Consider the following 13,179-nt stretch of genomic DNA (forward strand, 5'->3'; position numbering starts at 1 on the left):
AAACAAGCAGAATAATAGGGTTCAGTTAGCTCTGCTTATAAACTGCCAAATATCTCCAGCAAGCTAAAAATGTACCATAAATAATTGAGTGAGTGCTACTTTATTTTCAAATCCACTCTAGTGATATCTGAGAGTCATATCCTTGGAAAATTGACAGTATTTTCTTTTCATCTGTCTGTTCTTACCCCTTCTCGATGACTTGAGGTCAACTAGTAGCCAGGTTTACACAGGTAGTGGCTGCTGGGAACCTGGTAAGCCGTCTCTTATATTCAGCTTGTGCCCAGGCTGCCAGAGCAAAGCCCAAGAGCCCAGATTTGAACATCAAGAGTTGGCAAAGGGTAGGGGCACCTGGGTGGTTCGGTCGGTTAAGCGTCCAACTTCAACTCAGATCATGATCTCGTGGTTCATGGGTTCAAGCCTTGCATCAGGCTCAGTACTGACAGCTCAGAGCCTGAAACCTGCTTTGGATTCTGTGTTTCCTTCTCTCTCTCTCTCTCTCTTTCTCTCTCTCTCTGTCTCTCTCTCCCTTCCCTCCCCCTTAATTCTGATGATGCTCTGAAGGTAACATGTGACCCTATGTTTATTTTTCAGCATTTGATTGAAGTGTAATAAATACAGACATTTGCATAAATCATTGATATACAGTTTGATAAATTTTCACAAGGCACTAGGGTGGCACTAAGGTTTAAATGAGAATATATGCAGATGAGGTGGTAGCTCATCTCTCTTTTTTCTCTTCATGTAAAAATACAGATTCCTTAAAACTCATGCCCAGAGAGCATAAGCGAGAGCAGAAAATGAAGCAAAACAAAGTACTGTGTTTGCAGCCTAGGAGGCTCAGTGCAGCCTGAATAAAAATATAGCTGTAAATTTGCTCTCCATAGAGTCCTGGCATTGACTGCTAAGCTTACTATGGTAGCCATTGCCTCCCAGCAGATCCCACCGCTCTGGGTGCCCAGCCATGGGCACCCTCCACATCTCAGCTGCCCACCTCCACCTTGGCTTTGGCTTGGAGATAGCTACTGAAGAGAACAAAATGGTGGGTGGGATGATCTGATTTTCAAGTAGCAGCTGCCTAGGGATGGCACTGCAAGGCGGTAGAGTCGCTGGTGGTGGGAGAATCCCCTCCACCCCCCCCAACCCCCACCCCCCCACCCTGGCCTTTCTTTCTTTTTTTTTTTTTTTAAATTTTTTTTAATGTTTTTTATTTATTTCTAGGAGAGAGAGAGACAGCGTGAGCAGGGGAGGATCAGAGAGAGAGGGAGTCACAGACTGAAACAGGCTCCAGGCTCTGAGCCGGCAGTCAGCACAGGGCCCGACGCGGGGCTTAAACCCACGTACAGTGAGATCATGACCTAAGTGAAAGTTGGACGCTCAACCGACTAAGCCACTCAGGCGCCCCACCCCGGCCTTTCTTGTATGGACATCTCAGCAAGGCCTCTCTGGGTGCCCTTTCCTTTCTGTTGCCCCCACATGATTTCCTGCTCCTTCCCTAATAGTCTGGGTGGGTAGAGCCAAAGGACGGTGTGGCCTCTGAGCCCTTGATAACAATCCTGGAGGGTGAGATGTCGAAGGTGGCAAATATATATATTATATATAATATATATTATATATATATATATATATTTTATTCCCCAAGTTGGATTCTGGGTAGATGAAAGTGGTACAAGGCAGGGGAGATGGAGAGAAAGCAGAGCCATTACGAATAGATGAAAGAAGTGTCATCATAAGCCAGTCCTCAGAATGTTATGGTATCCCTGAGACATGATTTTGCCTTGGCTTAAAATGTCGTCTGTAGGAGATGCTGGGAGATGCTTTATCCTCTGAATCCTGGCTCCCCAAAGGCCTTCCCTCGTCCCTGCCAGAAGGGCTGCCCTGATGTGTCCACTCTTCGTATCAGACCGGCACCGTGAGGGTACATGAACACTGTAGCTTTCTTATCCTCTGATCAGGGCAACCCAGTGCTGTGACCCTCACTGTCCAGAGCTCCCTGTGGAAATGAGTCAACATTCGCCTCCGTGGGGTCTTGGGGGGGATAGTGTAGCTTTGTTTGGCCTTCTTTGCTCCCCTCTTCTACTCCCCAACTCTGGGGCTTTCTTGAGAATGCTAAAATATCCCTTTGAAGCCTCTCTCATGGCCTGCTTCTGAGGAACCCAACCTAAGGAAGTATCATTTTGGCTCCTCATAAATATTCTTAATGCTTCACCTTGCTTCATAAAACGCAGAAAAGAAACAGATTCCTATCTATTGCATGGGGCCCATGACCTCTTGCCACAGTTAATCTAAGGAACACTGCTTATTTTACTTTCTTTATAATTTTCATGAAAATGCTACTTTGAGGCAAAATTACAAGATGTGTGACTTAGAAAAGAAGGGGAAATGTATTACCTATATAGTCATTTTAACCAAATTTTTTCTGAGGAATAACTCTTGGGTCCCTCAAAACTGGAGAAAGGATTTGCTTTCTCTGTCCTCTCAATTAGGTCACTTGAAAATGGACCCATCACTGATGGATGATGTGAGGTAGGAGGTGTTTGCCAGGGGAAAGCTCATCTCTGGGCTGCTGAGTGCCCGGTCTGCCCTTTGAGTGGCTCCTGGCCAGACCCTACCTCTCTAGCCCCCATGATAATCAAGTGGACTCATTCTCCTGCCCACCACTGCTCCTTACCCACACTTCAGGGATATACCCACTCTGTTAGATAGAAAAAGGAAGATATAGCAGTGTGAACATGGTCCTTCATGCCATACCTATAGCTTAATAAATAACAGAAGTTTATTTCTTTATAAGAAGTCCAGTCATCAGTGGTGTGGGGGCTGGGGTCCATGTGCTCATTCAGGGATTTAGGCTAATGGAGACCCTGCCACCTTCAGCACGTAGCTTTCAGGTAGCTCAGGGTCTTGACAATGGCAGATCAGGGGAAAGAGCCAGAGAGAGGTATACCAGAAATAACACACCTAACTTTGCTCATTCCAGTGGCAAAAACTAGTCTAATGCCTCAAGCCTCCCTGTATAACTGCGATCATTTTTTATCATTTTGAACCTAGAAAGAAGGGGCAGGTATAGGGGGAACCAAGATTTCAGAGGCCAGTAAAATGTGCTTTGCTAGGCAAATAATAACTGCTACCATGATTTTATGCTTGGAAACTTTCTGTTGAGTATTTGTACTTAAGCTTTGTGATGTTGGTACTTGTAGCAAATCCCTGCAAATGTTTTTCTTTGGAGTGTATGTGATGCATTCCCTGATATCTGCTAAAAGTTGACTTTTCATGGAGTAAACTATTTTGGAAGGTAACACATCATGAAAAACTGCATCCCCAGGACCCATGCTTGCTGCTTGCAGGTGAGTGTTCTACCTAATCATGGAAGTGTCCTGGGAGCATTTGCTGTGTAACTGAAAACGTTTTATGCTTGGAAAATATCTGTTTTGCTTTTTGTTTTATGGGATGCCTGGGTGGCTCAGTCGGTACAGCATCTGACTTAGGCTCAGGTCATGCACAATCTCTCGGTTCATGGGTTTGAGCCCTGCATCGGGCTCTGTGCAGAAAGCTCAACACCTGGAGCCTGCTTCAGTTTCTGTGTCTCCCTCTCTCTCCACCCTTCCCCCACTTATGCTCTGTCTCTCTCTCTCTCTGTCTCAAAAATAAATGAACATTAGAAATATGTCCCAGGTTGACAGTGCAAAACAGGATTTCCTTCAGTTACCTCCAAGTGATTTTTTTCCTCATCCGCTTCACCCCACTTATTTTTTGACTGTTTTTTTTTCTTCTATCAATCATGATCTGATATCTGGATCAAAAGTTGTCAGTATTTCAAAAGTATGTGAACTTACTACCCTTATAACCCTGAATATGGACAACCACGTGCCTCTTTCAACCACCAAAATGCCATGGTGACAGGGCCATTTCTTTATGGCCCCTTTCTGGAAGAAATATCATCAGTTGTCATCCCATAGACTATCACGGGGTCTCTGAGAAATATGTTCATCTTCTCGAAGCATACTTTCTTCCCTTGCTATCGCCTGACTATCAGTCTTTGGGTAATAATTGTTGTGATTTTTATGATTAACATATTTGGCAGCTCATCCATTTATTCATTTGCTTACTTATTCATGCAACAGACCTTTATGAGTGTGCTGCATGTCATTATTAAACTTTGCTAATGGCTGTCAAAAATTGCAAGAAGTCTTGCTGGAGAATAGCATCAGAGAGCTGATAGGAAAATACAAGGGAGTGTGAATAAATCACCTTCTTAAAGCTTAGGGGTAAAGCAGAGAGTTAAAGGGAGGAATGAAGAAATGAGGAATTCCTCTTGAAATGTGAAGTCCAGGAGACCCTGTTGACCCATCTTCACTCAGCAGGCTGCATCAGCCCTCACTCCCCACCCTCCTGTTGGCTTAGGGCCTAAAGAACCTTCTAGTATACCAATACACATCTGGCTCTGCTAGTTGAATCAGACGTGCCCCTAAGCAAGTTGTGTTTGTTCCCAAATTTGTTCTTTACATTTTATAATTTGTTTGAATATTATCCAAGCCAATGAAATGTGAGTACAAAAGAAAAGATAATGGTTGCTTGAATGCAAAGTAAGTTGAGTGCTTTGGAAAGAGTCACTAACCTGAACCCTCTAAGACCCATAATTAACTTACATTTACAGGCGCAATATACTGCAAACAGACATAGTCCAGAGTTGTTTTTTAAAAGGTCAACCATTAAGATCTTTTCAAAGGGGGTAAAGGTTAATGGCACTCATTACCTATGCAAATGACAAGAAAAGCCAGTTCTTAAAAGAATGCTATGTATATATCGCATAGAAAAATTTATCATCAATAGTTATCAAAGATATACAAATTAAAATTAGAATCGACTGTTTCCTTAAAATTAGTAAATGAAAAATAAGATTCAGTGCAGCAGAGAGCATGTGACAATGCTTCTTGTTCCCTCTTGAAATGAGTTTGTACTGATGAAAGTTCCCTTAAAAGCATAAGTTCATATGTATCAAGAGCCATAAAAAGCATTAATTCTTTTAAACTTAATGACCCTACTTCTGGTAACTTATTCTGAATAATCAGATGTATGGTCAAAGACGGATACACAAAGACGTTCCTCAGGATTATTACAGCCAAAGATTTGAAGCCACTGAAATGTGCTAAGTTAGGAGAAAAATGTATATATATGTATGTGTATATTTATGTGCATATATATGAAAATTACACAGCCATTGAACTTCAGATACTGAACAACAGTAAATGGTATGTGGAATTGCTTATGTTATAATTTGAAACGAAAAAAGAAGCTCACATATGTAGACATACAAACTGATATCTTTTTTTATTTAAAAATTACCATATGTATTCATATCTATGATTTGAAAAACAAAGTAATAAGGAAATACACTAGAATGTCTACTAGGATGTGGAGATTATTTTTCTTCTTTTACATTTTTATTTGCTTTTCTAATTTTCTGCAGTGAAGATTCCATATATATATAAAATATAAGAAAATATTTTGTTCTCAAAAAGGTGCTAGCAAGAAGCAAAATGTCACACACACACACACACACACACACACACACACACACACACACAAGCATTCTAGCAACAGCTGGGTGATGTTTCCTAATCCAAGATACAGCCCTGGTAGTTTAAAATGATAGGTATCAGAGAAAAGGTTCATTTCGTGCCTGGAAGAACACTGAGTGGCTCTACTCTGGTTCACAAACATTAAAATGTTCACAAACATTTCCAAAGAAGGTTTTCCAGATTAATTTCACTTTCTATATAAAAAATATATACATGACTGGGATTATAGAACAACACATTTCAAGCCAGTTATTGGGTGGTTGGATAATTTGATGCCCCTTCATATTACATTGGCATTGAGGCCTTAATGTTTCACCAGACTGCCCAGGTTGGACCCTCTAGGCCTTGAGGCTTTTCCTGGTAATGACACCGCCGCATCTATGGTCATGGTGGCATCAAGTAGCAAAGTGGAGAAAGAAGATTTTGACATGCTTCTCAAAATTAAATCCAGCTTAGGGTTAATAGCAAAGGTCTATAATGATTTGTTTCTACTTAAATCCCGACAAATCCCCAAACAAGAAATTTACTGAAAAGTACAGATGGATTTGAAAAATGTCTACAGATTCAGCAACTGAAAACTTTGTCTGTGAATCTTGTAATTAATTTTGTTTCCAATTAAGCAACCCAAAAAGCAGCTGAGTGCTCTTCAAATCAACGCCGCTCAATTACTCAGAGTTCCTTTGTTCAGATTATCCTAGTTTTTCCGAATTTTACAATCTGATATATTTGGAATAATCTACATGCTACCAAATGACAAATGGGTGAATAAGATACAGATTCATCTTAAATTCAGAGTTCCAAAGATCAGAGTCCTGACTTACCCGTGAAGAAAATACACTGTGTTTAGATGTAAGGAACTACTAAAAATTATCCTTTTTCTATTAAGTGAAAATATTATACAAGCCACACAATATTCAGAAGCATAAAAAAATTCTTAGCAAAATTTCCTATTATGGAATAACTACCCTTTTAAATCAAATAATCAGTAGAAGCTAGTAAATTCGAGTTGATCAAAAATTAAATTCGATGAAATAATGCCTGTTAACAGAACTAGAGAGGCAACCTGGCTTTTTTTTTTTCCTGAAAAGGGCACGGGGGTTTTAGATATCCATATGTTTATTTGGAGCTAAAAGTGGGTCTCGGCTGCCAAAAACAGCTAGTGAGATTTCAAGCTGTATTAATAAAAGTACAGTGTCCATTACAAGGGGGACAATGGTCCCATTGTTCATCACGCTAGCAGAGGACAGCCCATCTGGGGGACTGTGGCCAGCTCCACCAGTGAGGCCTGCCCGGCTAAGGACTGGCACACTAGGCGGCCAGGAAAGCATGTCAAAGAATGAACAGATGGGCAGGCTGGAACAGGCTAGCAAGAGGCTGGGTGACATGTGACATCCATACTCCAACATCTGAAGAGTCTTCCCGGGAAAAGCAGATTCAACTAAATTTGTGGTTTCAAAAGGTAGAACTAAGAACCATAGGGTGGTGGGTGCCTGGGTAGCTCAGTCGGTTAAGTATCCGACTTCAGCTCAGGTCATGATCTCACAGTTCGTAGGTTTGAGACCCGTGTTGGGTTCTGTGCTGACAGTTAGCTCAGAGCCTGGAGCCTGCTTCGGATTCTGTGTATCCATCTCTCTCTGACCCTTCTCTGCTCATGCTGTCTCTCTCTCTCTCTCAAAAATGAATAAAATATTTAAAAAATTAAAAGAAAAAGAACCATAGGGTGGGATTGACAAGGAAGAAGGCTTGAGCCCCACCTTAGAGAGGGCAGTGCTGTGCCCTCCTCGGGGGGCAGGGTTAGCAGTGACTGGGCTGCCATCCTGCAAACTTGCAAGTGTTGATTGGCAGAATTTGAGTGTTGGAAGGGACCTTTACAGGTCACCTGAAACAACCTTCTCCCTTCACATAGAGGAACAGGAAGGCCCAAAATCACACACAGGGCCTCACAGAGGTGGAGTGCGACGGGGCCCTTTCCTGACTATTAAAGAGGTGGCCTCACCTGACCACATGGCTTGACTGATTCATTTTCACTGGACGTGGACATTCTCTATAGCTCCCACCTCACATGCTGACTGACACGTTGAGTTGAATAGGTGACCAGCAAATTCTATTACATGTCCAATGTTTACAATGCATGACGGCTCGACCGTAAGGTGTGCGTGGAGGGAAATGGTACCAACCCCTGGCACTGAAGAGTTTGTCATCTGGTTAAAAAATGAAAAAAGGAGAAATTATATCCAAGTGGAAATAATCTCACTGCAAGGCAGTTTATGAGCCAGATAGTTGGTGAGGATGCCCAATGTTCCAGGAATTCTGAGGAAAGGAGGCTGGGCCAGAGCAGGGAAGGTGGAGGATGTGAAGGCCTTGTCAGGTGCAGAGTCGGTGGGAGGAACTGGAGTTTGCAAGACAGAGGTGGAGGGAGGCAGCCCGCTGTCACCCCAGTTGCAGGTCTTCTTTACGCTAGCTGCACAGTCCCGGGGCCATAGTTAGAGGGCTCCTAGCATTCATCCTGGTGTGGAGAGCCGCGTGGGCGCAGCGCACAGCACACATCCCACCTTGGTCCCCTGCTCAGGGGTTGTGACAATGACACGCTTGGCAGGGTTCCTCAGGCTCGAGGGCTGCACATCTTTCACCAGGAGGGTTTCGATAGCATGTCACGATCTCCCCCTTCTTTGGGGGGCTTATGTGCAGCCGTGTCTCCACAGCCCTGGGCAGCCAATTGGAGAAAGGCTGATGCATTGAAAATACAGTCACTTCAGAGGCACCTGGGTGGCTCAGTCGATTAAGTGTCCGACTTTAGTTCAGGTCATGATCTTGAGGTTTGTGGGTTCAAGCCCCACATCAGGCTCTGTGCTGATACCTCAGAGCCTGGAGCCTCGTTCAGATTCTATGTCTCCCTCTCTCTCTGCCCCTCCCCTGCTCGCACTTTGTCTCTCTGTCTCTGAAAAATAAACATTAAAAAAAATGTAAAAAAAAAAAGAAATATAGTCACTTCTCCTCTACTCAGTGCCGGCAAGAGATAAGGGCTTACAGCCCTCTGAACAGGGGATTTCTGCAGGAGTTTTTGTGGGGCTTTAGAAATTTGATTTTACAACTTTGGCTATTCCCAGCAAACTTGTTGGGGGTATTAGAGTTCCTAATACTCAGTAACCAGGCATAGCCAGGGAAGGCAACGATGAGGTCTTACTTAGCTAGAAGGATTTTTTCTTACTGTCAAGGCAAAGTAGAGAATAAATGAAACCATCTTGATGTCAAGGCAAAAAAATGACCAGGAACTGTTAAGATTCCTTCTTTGCCAGTTTTTCTCTTTCCCTGTGTGTTTATAATGATATCTAGAGAGTTTGAGACTATACAACCTACCTCTCTTAGGTGCCACATTCTCTTTCTTCCAAATGGAGGGGATGGTGATCACCCACAACCCACCATTATGTACTCACAGCAGGACACACAGCCCATGTAAACATTTCACTTGATTTTCGGTAAAGGTGATCTGAGGCGTCTAAAGCATAGCTGTGAGCTGGAAGGAATTCTCCCAAATGAACCACAAATTACTCTGGCCATCAAAGAGAAGCGTCGGCTTAGATGCTACTGCCCAAACAAGCTAGGCAAAGTTGGTGTTTTCAGTTCCGGGAACAAATCTTTTAAACATGGGGGTCTTGTTTACCCTCACTATTCTCTAAGGGAAACCGAAGGGATGCCTGTGGGAACCACCCTCCTAGATCTCGCGAGCTTCTTGAGAAGGACGCTTTCTCTCTGTTTCAATGCACTTATTTGTATGTATCCCCAGATGACACAGTGGTGATTTATTCGGTGACAATCAAAATTGCAGTTTTGCAAGGGTCCCGACTCCATGAAGAGAGAGCTCTATTGTAGTTGCCTGTCCACATGGCTGGCTTCTCGGAGAGAAAATTAATGACTTTGGAGACTGACATTGCTGCAGGCCCCTGAGAAAATGGGCATTTCCTGTTGGTGCTGATCAGAGAGCTCTGGTGTGAGATTGCTCTACCGCGAATGAAACCATTCTGTCTCAGGGACACTGTGGATAACTCGCAAGGCAAAGGAGAGGTGCTTCGCTGGCCCAGGTCTTTTTTATTTTATGTTTTATTTATTTTTGAGAGAGAGAGAGAGACAGTGTGAGCAGGGGACGGACAGAGAGAGAGGGAGACACAGAACCCGAAGACAAACTCCAGGCTCTGAGCTAGCTGTCAGCACAGAGCCTGATGTGGAGCTTGACCTCACAAACTGTGAGATCATGACCTGAGCCGAAGTCAGACGCTTAACCCACCGAGTCACCCAGGCACCCTGGCCCAAGCCTTTGCTGTGTTATATCCTCTGGTCATGGCGAGCTCTCTGAGCTGCGGTGACCCGGCGTCCTGAAACACAGATTCCACTTGTTCATGCTCAGCAGCTCCTGCAAACTTCCACCTCCTCTATTGTTTGGACTGAGTTACAGCATGAGGATTTGGAGGGGAGGGTCAGGAGCGAGGCAGTGGGGTAAGGCAGCTGTGCCTAATAAAAAATTCAGCAGACTTGGCGTCAGGAAACCTGAGTGTGAAACGGTGCCTGGCACACAGCAGATGTTTCATTCAAACAAAATAATATCAACAGAGAAGGCATAAGAATTCACTTTTTTTTTTTAGGGAAAAACAAACAAAATAGCTAACCAGATGACTCTAAGGTTCAGCTTCCTTCCTAAGAAGTGTTTCCTTTTTGTTCGGGTTTTTCCGATTTGGAACACACAGTGCCTGGCCGCTGCAGCCTGTTCTCATCCCGGGCTAATCGGCGTGGGCTCCTGTGGTTTCTGTCTGCCCTCACTCTGGTTTCATTAGAAGAGAACCTGCAGCCACAACTGACCCTGCCTCTTTCCAGCTGTGAGCCTCGGGACTTTCTGGCCTCAGTTCCCTCCTCGCTAAAATGCAGATAAAAGATCCCCACCAGAGGGGCCTATGAAAGGCCCCAAGGATCACGTGTGAAATGGTGCTTTCTGAGCCATACATGCTGTGCACACTCTTGTAAGAAACTCTTCTGTGAAATGGCGAGATGTGGACTAGAAAGAGGAAAGACAGGCCCGCCTGTTGCTTACACACAGCGGTCTCCTCTGAGCAGAAGAAAAGCCGCGTGTTCACTCCTGCCCACGGACCTCTCAAGAGGACAGGCAAGCTAAGATGGGTCCTTCTCAGCCTCCCTGCACCTTCAGGCTGAATTGTCTATTCTCCGTATAAGCACCCAAACCAAACTTCCAAGGGCTTGGGGACACGTGTCCTGCCCAGGCAGCCACTGACAGAAGATGTCATGCCAGCATGGCCTCAACACCCCTCACTCGCACCCATGTCGACCCAGGGAACGAGGGTGAGGGGCCCCCAGCTCCCTGCCTTCCCTGCTCAGGCATCACAGGGAACATTTACTCTCCGCTTTATTTGCATTATCTGCTTTAGTGAAAGCCATGATGTCCCTTCCAAGTCCCAACAGGGTCTATGTGGGAAGCGGAAGCCTGTCCCAACGGTTGGCACTCTCAGTCGCTGGCTCCAACGAGCATGCTTGTCACCCTTGTGCCTTGACAGGGCCCACATCTTAGCATGAAACCCAGGGGGTGGGAAGGGGCAGGTATATTTGCTCAGAAAGCAAAACTCTTGTTGTCACAATCTATAAAAGCTGCTGGAAGAATCTCATTTGGAGAAGGTATCTTTTAATTAGAGAGCTTTCAGTTTCTCCTTGTCTTTAAAATCAGCATCATAGTCTCGAGTGTTTCCCTCACAAGATGCTATCATGGCAGGTAGGAGACTGGGGGTAGTTCTGGAAGCTGTGAGGCATTCTGCCGGGTCACTGATCATTCTCCCTCTGGAGACGGTCAGTCCTTTGAGGGCTTGGGGGGGGGGGCATGGAGAACCCATTCCTCTTCGGATTTCCATTTTCTAGTACATTCTAGTACACAGGAATAAAGAATGAATGAATAAATAATGGAGTGCATGAATAAATAGGACTGTTGTTAAAAAAAAAATACAGACAAAACCCAAACAGTAGCAAGCTGACATCCTTGCCAATCAAAAGAGACACGGCAGGGGTCAATATGCCTTTTTAATGTGCAGCTACTATGTGCAGAACACACTGGAAATATAAGGGGGAGTGCTTTACCAGGTTCCCCTTGCATAATTCAGACATGTTTTCCAAAAATCGATTTTCCAAGGCCTTTCTCTCATATAAGTTTCTCACTGTGGCCCAGGAGAAGGTATTTCTGTAATACGGATGAGGGATGGGGAGGCAGTGAGGAGAGAAACATTCGAATGAGCTCCTAAGACCCCAGTGGATTAAATGAGGCGGGCTCTCATCAAGCTCTTAGCACACCTGATTTGTTATGTGAAATGAATGTTGCCTGCTCTTTTCCTCTCTTGTGAGGGTGTCAGATTCATTCCCCATAGAGACATAGCCACATACACTGTTATTTCAACAACACGTATGCAAACAGATCAATGGCGTGCCAAATGCCACAATAAATTGTTTATCTTCCGCCAGCCTATTAAGAGCAGTGTGAACACTAACATCTCTCCACACCTGTGACAGCATTGATCTCTAGTGCCTGGATGATGGATAAAAACTGGGATGTTTAAGATGGGTAGCAAGGATCTACAGCTCTGCTAAAATAAGTGCTGGCAGGGACCCATTCTCAGTCTGCTGAGAAGACCCGTGTTAGAGTAGAGGATGTTATTGATCTATTTGGACCGAGTGTGGCTTTCATTTATTTTGGGCCCTTAGCTATTTATCTTCAGGGCTAGCTCAGGGCCAGGAAGAGAGGAACTGGGACCTAATGATGAGAAAAATTACCAGGAGTGAGGTCTTCTGGGGTCTGCCCCACCGTGGGCCTCTTCATCCTCTGTTTGCAAGTTGGAAAGCCTCTCAGATCTCCAAGTATGTTGTTGTAAAATGGGAATGGGAAAGGGCTCTGCACACAGTACAGATTTGTGAGCCTGATCACTGGCAATGATCCTAGTGACAGCCAGTATTCCAGAGGGGCAGCCATATAGTCTAGTACGGTGATTCTTGGGCTTCGGCATGAACCTGTCAGAATCACATGAAGACTTGTAGAAATGGTGTGTCAGCCCCTCACCCTAAGATTTCTTAATCAGCAGGTCTAGGGTGGGGCCAAGAATCTGCATTTCTAACAGATTCCCAGATGCTCCAGGGACCCAGCTTTTAGGTCTAATGGATGTAGTGGCATGAGTTGTATAATTGAAGGGTGCAATCCAGCTCTTCTCCTTCCTGGTAGTGTGATCTGGGCCAGCTACCTTATTCTCTCCAAGGCTCAGTTTCCTCATCTATGAAACAGAGATAATTAGCTGGTGGCCTCATAGGACAGTTTTGAGAATAAATGAAGACTCATTTCAGAGCCCAGAGCCCAGCACATATTCAGAGCTCAGTACCACGTGTTGTTCTTATCTAGCACCCCAACTAAAGGTTGGAAGCCTGGAGAATTTTAACAATTTCCATGCCTATAATTGAGTTCAAGTGTTGCTCAAGAGAATTCTGTGCTTGAGGAGTGAGTGTAAAGGACCCAAAGTTGGGGTCTCTGTGATTATTGAGACTTAGGATAAGTGGAAGGTCACTTGCCAGG

Source organism: Hyaena hyaena, unplaced genomic scaffold (genome assembly GCF_003009895.1).
Source record: "Hyaena hyaena isolate Hyena2069 unplaced genomic scaffold, ASM300989v1 scaffold_767, whole genome shotgun sequence".
Classification (NCBI taxonomy): domain Eukaryota; kingdom Metazoa; phylum Chordata; class Mammalia; order Carnivora; family Hyaenidae; genus Hyaena; species Hyaena hyaena.